This window comes from Vespa mandarinia, chromosome 6 (assembly GCF_050613455.1).
Source record: "Vespa mandarinia isolate Hongniang chromosome 6, ASM5061345v1, whole genome shotgun sequence".
Lineage (NCBI taxonomy): Eukaryota > Metazoa > Arthropoda > Insecta > Hymenoptera > Vespidae > Vespa > Vespa mandarinia.
The window spans coordinates 7,849,536-7,860,000 of NC_140815.1; the positions used below are offsets into that span (position 1 = coordinate 7,849,536).

Here is a 10,465-nt window from a genome sequence, read left to right on the forward strand (position 1 = left end):
ACGAATTGAGTTCGGTGTTATTTATTTGAACGACTTCAATAGTACCTACATTCAGTTTTCGTGCAATTTTATTGATAAATTCAAAAGTAATTGAGCTCGTTTTACGTTTACACGTATCGTGCCCAATGAATTCGAGATATTTTGTTTATCAATTTTCATACCGACACATAAACTTGTTCATTCAATGTAAAAAAGAAAAAAAGAGAGAGAGAGAGAGAGAGAGAGAGAGAAGGAATACTATAAGAAAAAAAGAAAAAAAAAATTGTAAACAACGAAAGACGCAATTAATAAAAGTTAAAAAGGCAAACGTTTATTTCTAATTATTTAATTAATTAATTAATTAATTGATTTGTATAAATGATGAGTTTTTTTTATCGATCGTAAAATTAAACGAAATAAAAAGAAATATGAATACACAACACACACACACACACACACAAATGAAAAAAAAAAAAAAAACGAAAACGATTCCATTATCCTTTGATATTAGTAAGGGTGTATTTGAATTAATACGTATACTTGAATATTGATATGTAAAAAATATTTACCAATATACATATATATATATTGGTAAATAATATTCTTTACGAAAGATAAGAAAAATCTAATCCAATCTAATATTATGATTATTTAAACGCAATAATTCATACTGTGTGTTTGTGTGTGTTTGTATGTTTGTATGTTTGTGTGTACGCGCAAGCACGTACAAGTGCACGAATAATATCGATTATTTTCATATCCGTGATACATATATTCATCGACATTGCTTTGGCTTTTGCTAAAGTTACTTGTCATTATTTCATTAACGTGTAACCTCGCACTCATTATAAATTATACTAAACCATATACGATATGATATACATATATATACATACACGCACACACACACATATTATATGTATGTATGCATATATATATATATATATGCATGCATATATAGTGCATATATACACTTGTATTCATATTCCGTTTAACGAGTAAGCTTTGAATCGAGAACCTCTCTTCGTAAAGTGATTTGATTATCGCATAAATAGAGTATCGCATTTATAAGCAGCGTATAGAAATGAAATTTCTATATCAAAAGCACAGTCGTTAATCAAACGACATGCATGCATGTATGTTACACATGCTCATTCGAATTATATTTTCGAATACGTACCAATTTCAATTATGCGAGAATTATTTCTCTATTCTGCGTCATTACGCGGAGCCAGAGAGAAAGAGAGAGAGAGAGAGAGAGAAAACAATAGGGGGAAAAATTTTTAAATAAATAAATAAATAAATATGGCTACCGTTCGAATCGAAGCAACGCCATTAATCCATAATTTATCATTTTTCTATCGAGACGAATAGATTTAAACGATAATTATATATATATATATATAATATTTTTTCAATTTACGTATTATTCTTTAAATAAACAAAGATAAGATTTATTTAAGTACTCACCTTATCAGTAGAATTATTCAAGAAATCTGCCAAATCTTCTTTCTTCGTTGCACCAAAAGTACGTTGCGATATTCTCTCCCTCTTCCCCTCTTTCCTTCTTCTTATACGAAGCACAATGCAAACACAATGCACAATTTCACAAAACGTTACACACTGAAAACACCATGGAAATACGTATTTATCGATCTTATCTTATTAAATAGATTCACCTACGAGGAAATATTATCGTTACGCTTATTAAATTAAAACAAAATGAAATCATTCACGGATAGAAATGAAAGATCCGCCGGTCGATACCGCTATGACGTCTTAAACGTTCGTCAAAGAAACGAAAAATGATATAGATGCTGTTATAAGCATACGTGGCGCCACCATCCTTGTCGTACAACGTCGCAATTACGAATTAAAATTGTAAAGCTTCCTTTATATCCCTTCTATCCCCACTTCGTCGTTCTCATCATCCTACCATCGGAATCTAAGTATATAATTATTTTTTTCTTTTTCTCTCTTCTTTTCTTTTTTTTTTCCTGTCACGACCAGACCTTTTATAATATTTTCGCATATGTAAAAAAATCTCTTAGGATAATCCTTATTGAGCTATTATATACTCGCAGAATTTGTTTTTCCACTCGCGAATGCGTCCTCGTAAATGTTTAAATAAAATATCTACTTTCTTTTCTTTTTTTTTTTTTTTATCTAATTTAATTTAATACAATCTCACCGTATTACTTTTATCACTTTTTTAATTTTGCGGCTTAACATTTTTTTTTTTCTTTTTTTATTTTCATTATTCTAACCTCTCCCATCTCGTAAATATCGTGGACGTTAGCCAGTGGACCAATCGCGTGGAAGTACGACGTTTAATAAACTTCACGTATTATCGACTTTACAAAGTTTAACGAATATTAACGATAATGATTATAAAATGATGATTATATATTCGATCGATATTAAAATTATTTGAACAATTAACAATAAAGTAGTGTTGAATTTGAAATAATGAAAATACCACGGTTACATTATTTCGATCAATTAATACGCTTTTACGTTAATGAGAAATTAATATAAGTACGTCATATGATTGTGTTTGTAGGTTTTATCTTATTAGAAATTAGATTGTATTTGTAGATGAATAATTCTTATCGATGATCGAACTATTAACTATTTTATAATAATTTGTCTATATTTTATAATAGTTCTATTAACAATTAGTTTAATGAAAATGAAGTATTTTCATTATTTTGCCTGATAGGTACGTTAACAGACGCACACATACACACACACACACACATATATGCACAAAACAACACATTTACGGTCGAACGATTTCAATTAACTCTCGCGAATTTCACTTTTACTTTCACTAGTTTAAAGTGTTCGTCCATTTTAGATTTGTATTTCGTCAAATTGTTAAAATATTAAGAATACGTATTCATGTTAAATTCGAAAGAGATTCTTATAATTTTCGAATAAAAAACAAAAAGTAATAAAAAGAAAAAAAAAATATAACAAATTGGTCGAATGATTTCGATTAAAATGCATCGTCGAATCCACTGATTAAAAAACAAAAAAAAAACAAATACAAATTCTACGAATGATTATACGAACCGGATCATAGATTTTTACACATTCGATGGTAAATTTTATTCGAAGCCACGATTGAACGTAAATCGTCATTAATTCGATCGTTAAAAAGGTTAAGATTGTAATCTACTCTCTATTATTATACGTGAATCCTATCTCGCAAATGCGTATATGTGTATACATACTCAATCGACTAAAAACGAATGTCCCATCATTTCTTTCTTTCTTTCTTTCTCTCACTTTCACTCGTAACTACCTCGTTGATCAAAATAATCTCGATATATTAAATCGAGTGTATACGAATAATATTTATATATATATATATATACATATACATATATATAATGAAAAATTTTTCTTTTTTTGTGCTTCTAATACTCGTGACCAAATTATTTATTACATATCGTGAGATAATAATTAAGAGATATATTTTATTAAATACTTCGCTTGACTTTGGTGTACCATCGTTGTCGTACAAATTAATCTCGTTATGACGTAATAATCGAAATTTATAAAACGTTTATGTACATGTATATATTTATTTCTTATGTACAGCGTATTATAGATAAAAGATTAGTCTTTTAATATTAAAAATAATAATATTCGAATAATAATTTTATATTATCGAGTTAATATCGAATTATAAAAATATTATTTGATGGTCTATTACATTCAATATGACTTTGGTAGTTGGCTATTGTCGCTTGACCAACGTTGTAAGGAAGAAGGTAACAGTAAAAGATCAACGAGTAGTTCGCGAGTGCTTTCGGAAAATATTGATCGGGCGATTCGATTGGATCCGCTTGATTTTTTAACGGTAATATTTATTTTTCTATCATAATCCATTTTATCGAAATATCGTTTACTCGCTCGAGTAGATATTTTTCGATCAGAACTTGTTATTTCCGTAGGAACGATCGAAAAATCGACAAGAAAATTTCTAACATCTATTACGCCATTTTCACCAATTGCTCGTTCCATTATCAAGATATTATTTTGTTTTAACGATCGTATTGTTTGTTTATTGAATTTGCCATTATAATTTTAAAAACGCATATTACAAATATTTTTAATTCGTTCAATATAAGATAATGTATCGTAATAAATTTAAACGTTATTTCAAATATAATATTTAATCTATATATATATACATATATACATATATATATATATATTTATATAATATAATATTCAGGTTTTATATAGAAAATAAAAAATAAAAAATAAATATAAAATGTATAAAGTACGTACATATACATATATATATGTACGTACACATATTGCGTATAACGCTTGTATTCATACAAAATTATTTATAGACTAATCTTTTATAGGTAGAAGACGAGTGGTGATGAAAGAAAAAAAGGAACTACAACAACAACAACAACAACATCGACGTCTCCTCGTCGGACCATTTCTTGGAAGCATCGTAATACCGCGAAGAGAACGTAGAAAATTCATAGGAAAGAGTCGAGAGGAGTCGATGAAAGCCGAGAAGTGTCGAGCAAAGGTCCTACAAAGTTGTCATTCCTACTTCTGCGTTTATACGTTTCTACGCATTACACGAGGTAAGTACGCATATACATATATCTCCATATATATTTTTTCGTAAAAATAAAATCTCTCACGTTATTTCAATCGATTATTAATATACGTATACGTATACATATACATATAAATGTTTTATTAATTTATAATTCGTAAATATTTTTTTACGATGAACGTTTTTATTATATTATCGATAGATTTTTAAATGAGTAAGTAATTTAAAAGAAAAAAAAAAAAAAAAAAAGAAAAAAAACAAAGAAAAATCTAAAGAAATTCACATACATAGATATTAATCGTCGAACATTTTTAAACAACGAGGTTAGGATAAAATATTGAAGATGCCATTTGTTTAAATATTATATGTTATCCATTATATTGCAGGATATATTAATTACAAGCTTTTCTCGTAATTTATTAATTCGTTTGTGACACGAAATTATCCATAATTATTATGGACTAAGAGTTAATTATATATGTACATATATAATATATATATATATATAAAATATTTAATGTATCATCTTCTTGTTTTTTTTTGTTTTTTTTTTAATATTATACACAATTTATTAATTCACTTGTTACACTAAAATATTCGAGATTTGTGAATTAAGATTTACATAATGATTTTACAAAGTGATTATAAATTTGAAAAAAAATGTTACATTAGCATTATCCAGAAATTGTTAAGAGAGATAAAGTTAGGATAAAATATTTGATGTATCATTACTTTCTTTTTTTTTTTTTTTGTAAATATACACGATTAACTAATTTACTTCTTATACTAAAGTACTCGAGGTTCTTGGATTAAGGTTTAATTATAATATAATCATATATATATATATCGACATCGATATTATGTAACGACAAGCATGAAATCGAGCATATTGTGAGAAGGGAAGAGAAGTGAAGAGAAGAGAAGAGAGGCTCAGCTGGTTGGTGGTAGCACGCCAGAGCCCTTCTTTGGTTGTCCCTTCTTATCTTTCTTCTTGTCGTTCAAAGTGTACGACGACGAAGTAGTAACCTTCGGCCATCTCATCAAGTTTTCTTCTTCCCCTCTCGTTTCTTTTCCTCCTCAGGAACTCTCTCCTTCCATTCCACCCTTTCACCCTTCTTATTCACCCTCCCTCCCCTCTCCCTTCTAAAACTTTCCTCCGATAATCCGATCAAAAGCTCGTTGATTATCGGAAAACCCTAGGACATTCTGATAATATCATTAAACCTTACTCGTATCCTCTTAATTGCCTCTTTGAGTATTACCTTCTTTTTTTTTTCTTTTCTTTTCTTTTCTTTTCTTTTTTTCTTTCTTTTCTTTTCTCTCAATTTCATTCGCGTTTATCTTATTTTGTCGCACGGGGAATAATGAAAATTTTTCATTCGACTTAAAATATCGTTTCGTATTAGTCTGTTTCTTACATATATTTTTTTTTTTTTATATATTTTTACGTATTTTTAATTCGATATCGATTTGATTGACCTGGAAACAGAGGAAGAAGGATCAAGGATTGGGGAGGGATTTTTTTTTGTTTTTTTTTTCCCCTCATCGACGTTACAAATTATGCTTACTTACATATGTACTTTATGCTTACTTGCGACGATATTATTTGCGACGTTGTATCCACGTCTTTCTTACATTTCTTTAAGTATTTGTTCTTTTTTTTCCCTCCTTTTTTTTCTATTTTTTTTTTTTTTTTTTAAGGAAGAAGAAAGAACGAGCTGTTCATTGCTCGCGTTAGATTTGATACTTTAATATATCGACGTGACATTTGCGAGTGTAAACTTAAATAAAATTGATTATCGATTATTTAATTTTATTAACGAAGATTCGAAGATCTATAAAACTTTCGTATAGTCCTTTTACGAAATGATTTTTTTGTTAAGTTTGGTCATTCTGTTTTTGTCCTTTTTTTTTCTTTTCTTTTCTTTTTTTTTTTTTTGATCTTAAAATTACAGGGCCTCACAAACTTAGTTCGTAAAATTACGATGCTTATTACGAGTCTGAAAATGATCTTGAAAAAGAATATAATAGAGTTTTTAAATCGTCTGGATTTTGGATTTATTCTATAAAACAGAAAAAGAATATAAAGAGAGAGAGAGAGAAAGAGAGAGAGAGAGAAAGAGGAAAAATAATTGTGGTCAGTATTTTTTTTTTTTTTTTTTTTGTCGTTTCATTAATGATTCAACGATGATGAAAAGGAGGACAGAAAAGTTATCGAGGATGTACAAAGAGAATCAATATTTTTAATGAAAACAGATAGTTTTAATTCGTAACGGACAGCTTGCTTTTCATGTTCTATGTAAAGTTGCATTATCGTATTAAATTTTTTTTCTCTCTCTCTCTCTTTTATTTTTCTTACAATCCATCCGTTCGTTTCCAATGGAATTTCATAACACGAAAATGAAATTCTTTCACAATGCAATCTTCATAACTATATATATATATATATATATATATATATATATATATGCATGTATGTATTTATGTATCTATGTATACATATATATATATGTATATATATGTGTCATCACATTGCTTGTCTACTTACAAACGATTTAAATGCTTACACATTGTATTGTCTAACTGGTCGACCGGTCTGCTTAACCGACCATTTTCCTTATTTGTTTAATAAATAAATAAAAAAATAAAAAGAAGAAATTAACCGAGAAAATTACGAAGAAAGAATAATAAATAGATTTTGTATAATCGTGTCAGAGAAAACATTTGGGCCATCTCAATGGAATGAATATATATTTTGTTTTCATATGAATGAATAGATATTATATTTTATATATTTTATATCATATCGATAATTATTTCGATTGTGAATCATTAATATCATCGTTCTGTTTTACCATGAGTTCTCTCTTTCTCTCTCTCTCTCTCTCTCTCTCTCTCTCTCTCTCTCTCTCTGTGTGTGTAATTATTTTTTGATCATTTATTTAAAACAATGTATTTAACTCGCTCAAATTACTTTTATTCGATCGCCATATTTTGGAACATATAAGTATATAGGTATTTATGTATGTATATATGTATATTTTTTTTTTTTCCTTTTAAATATTTTTTTCGAGGTCTCACAAAAGAAAAAAAGAAACCTTCGCAAAGATTTGCACAAGAACTGAGAAATTCTAAAATAGTAAAATTGACGTTCTTGTTGCATCTTAGATATTTAACTTGGCCAACTTGTACGCTACGGTACTATACGTAGATTCGTTCGCGTAGCTAACTCTAATTAGTTTATAAAGGAACAGCTGAGTGTTACTAGCACGTGAGATCTTAGTGCTAAGATCTCATTTTCACCATTCTCTATCGTTCGTTCTATCGTTCGTTCTATTCCGTTCGTTTGATCGCTTCGACATTTTATATTTTGATTCAATGGAGTTAATGTCTCAGTATAATATTAATGTTTATACGATCGCTTCATCATTTTTGGTGAAAAATGAATAGTGAAAGAAAAAGAAGAAGAAGAAGAAGAAGAAGAAGAAGAAGAAGAAGAAGAAGAAACGAAGAAAAGAAGAAAAAGAAATTAAAATAAAATTCGATTCGATTCGATTCGAGTTGATTTTGAAGAAAAATTTTTTTTTCTCTACGGTACGACGCGTCCTCTTGCAATTCCGTCGAATTTATTCCGTCTCGTTGGATTTATAAGTTTCTCGTTCTCTCTCTATCTCTCTTGGTCTCTCTCTCTCTTTCGTAAAAAGCGAAGCTGTAATTAAAAAGCTTTTCGTCGTCGTCGTCGTCATCGTCGTCGTCGTCGACGAAACGCACACGTCCGCGAGAAGCCAAGAAATTATGCTTTCTCGTTTCAATTTTCGTTTGAGTGTCACTCACGAAAAAAAGGAACCCCGTTTTTCTCATTTTTTTTTTTTCTTTTTTTTTTGTAGCCTACGTGTGCACGTGTGTCCAACTATTAGGATTATCAATGTAGTTATACAGAGCGTAAATCGTAAATACCTAAACGTTTTCGTTTTTTGCATGTTATTTTTTTCACGAGAAAAAAAAATAGGAAAAAAAAGAAAAAAAAAATAAACGAAACATAAATTTGCACGTCGATGTATACACGTCATGAAAGGAATGTTTAACGAACGTATCATAAATTTTGATATACGATACGTTGAACATGAAGTAAAGTTAATCGAAATGTAGGTCACAGATATTATAAGATAGCTGGGTACGAAAGTAAATTCCTAAGTGATTTAAAAAATCGATTACTTTTGTTTCGACATTTTTTTAGAATAAGTTTCTTTTTTTTTTCTTCTTCTTATTCTTCAGATTGTAACGCTACGTGCCTAAAAAATGTCTCTAGAGAAAGAGAGGGAGAGAGAGAGAGAGAGAGAGAGAGAGAGAGAGAGAGAGAGAGGGAGAGAGAGAAAGAGAGAGGGAGAATATAATCGATTATTGAAATCATCCAGGAACTTAATCTTTTAATCATCTTCATATTAATAAAAGTGCTCTTATTTATTTATTTGTTGTAATATATTATTGTAAATTTTTTGTACAATCTCTAAACAAAAAAAAATTTTTTAAATTGTGTCGGATAAAGAATGAGCTATATAAAATATCAAAAGTCATTCTTTATTGACACGAAATTTATTTATTTGTTTTTTTTCTTTTTTCTTTTCGAAAGTTCTTTTTTTTTATTTTTTTTTTTTTTTAACATTTTCATGTGCGCGCATTTTGACAAAAATTGTTTCAACGAAATGAAAGAGATAAAAATAAAAAATATATGAAATAAAAAAGAGAAAAAAGTAGTTTCGCGTTGGGAGATTATTCTTAGATATTTTTCTTCGTAGGGGTAAAACGGAGGAATATATATGTGTGTGTGTATGTCTTTCTCTCTCTCTCTCTCTCTCTCTCTCTCTCTCTCTCTCTCTCTATGCATGTGTGTGTGTGTATGTGTGTATATTACTCCCTCGTGTAAACGGAGTTAACTGACAACGATCTAGCAACCATGTACGAAGACGATCTTGCGAGAAGTCGTTCTTTGGGTCACTCTCTTTAGATTTATTGCAAGTTACTTTTTCTCAACAAAAATATATATCCTTCGTGTCTACTTACTAACACCGTCAACTTCACAACTTTTTATATTTACAATTTTCTTTACCCATAGCGAGAAACTTTGACTCTTCTTTTAGTAATTCTTATTTTTCTTTTCTTATAATAAATATATTTTTTTTGCTTTCATTTTTTCTTTTCCTTGTATGACAAACGCAATGATGCAATTTTCTTTCCTTCTTTTTTCTCTCTCTTTCTTTCCTTCTTTTTTTTTTTTTTTTTTTTTTTTTTTTTCTTTTCATGGTACACACACTATACTGATCTTTGCCTTGTAATTGATAATAATTATTATTATTTTTCTTTTTTTTTTTTTTTTGCTTCGTTTTCAAATTTGCACATTTTTTCTTTTTTTCTTTTTTAGAATTTCCAATACTGTAAAACATATATTTCATTATAATATAATTCGTATGTTTTATAATACAAATCAAATATTTTATTAAAAAGTATAAAATATCGTTAGAAAATATTCCTAAAGGTATGAACTTTGATTTGAATTTGAATTTGAATTTGAATTTGAATTTATTGCGACATTTAATCATTTCGAACTTCGATACGTTCGACGACTTATGTGTTGTGAGAATAAATTATTATATTTGTGTAAGAAGATCGTAAAATGAATTGAATGAAGTTGTATCAAAGTTTTAAGAAAATAAAAAATTAAAAAACAAGAAAAAAGGATATGCACGCGCATACAGACAGAAATAAAGAGAGCTGATATATTTATATTTTGGTAAGAAGAGAAGGAAAGTTCGAATGGTTGGTCAGGTTAATGGGCCGTCGCGATTATATTTGTGGATAAACGGCCATAAATTCGACAGGAATTTCCTGTGA

At 28.6% G+C, this 10,465-nt stretch overlaps 1 protein-coding gene across 1 annotated transcript in view; it reads left to right on the plus strand.

Annotated features, from left to right (window-relative positions):
* The first annotated feature begins 3,743 nt into the window (after positions 1–3,743).
* Positions 3,744–10,465, plus strand: part of LOC118440766 (uncharacterized) — a 260,945-nt gene continuing 254,223 nt past the window's right edge. Inside the window, exons 1-2 of the mRNA XM_085657910.1 lie at positions 3,744–3,850; positions 4,368–4,601. The gene's annotated coding sequence lies outside the window, so the exon portion shown is untranslated. The remainder of the gene's footprint in view (positions 3,851–4,367; positions 4,602–10,465) is intronic.